Source organism: Penaeus monodon, chromosome 15 (assembly GCF_015228065.2).
Source record: "Penaeus monodon isolate SGIC_2016 chromosome 15, NSTDA_Pmon_1, whole genome shotgun sequence".
NCBI lineage: Eukaryota > Metazoa > Arthropoda > Malacostraca > Decapoda > Penaeidae > Penaeus > Penaeus monodon.
In genome coordinates, this window is record NC_051400.1 from 41386858 (window position 1) to 41387096 (window position 239).

Here is a 239-nt window from a genome sequence, read left to right on the forward strand (position 1 = left end):
CACGTAGACACGAGGAGGTTCGTTCGCGAGACATTAGCTGATTCAGTGTCCAGGTGACTGTTCCACGCATCGGGAGAGAGTGCGGTCGGCTGTGTTAGAGAGTTAAGTGGTGTCCCTCTTTCTGTGGTGATTGACTTTGGAGCAAATTTGTGTTTTTTACTTATTGTATTCGCTTAATTTGTCTTATAGTAACGACTTGAGCATTGTCAATATATAAATAGAATATTTTGGTTCGTAGC

The 239-nt window shown here is 42.3% G+C and overlaps 1 protein-coding gene across 1 annotated transcript in view; it reads left to right on the forward strand.

Annotated features, from left to right (window-relative positions):
- Positions 1-14: 14 nt before the first annotated feature.
- LOC119582047 (amino acid transporter AVT1D-like) overlaps positions 15-239 on the forward strand; it is a gene marked incomplete in the record, with an annotated part of 27404 nt that continues 27179 nt past the window's right edge. The window contains 1 exon segment of the mRNA XM_037930289.1: positions 15-101.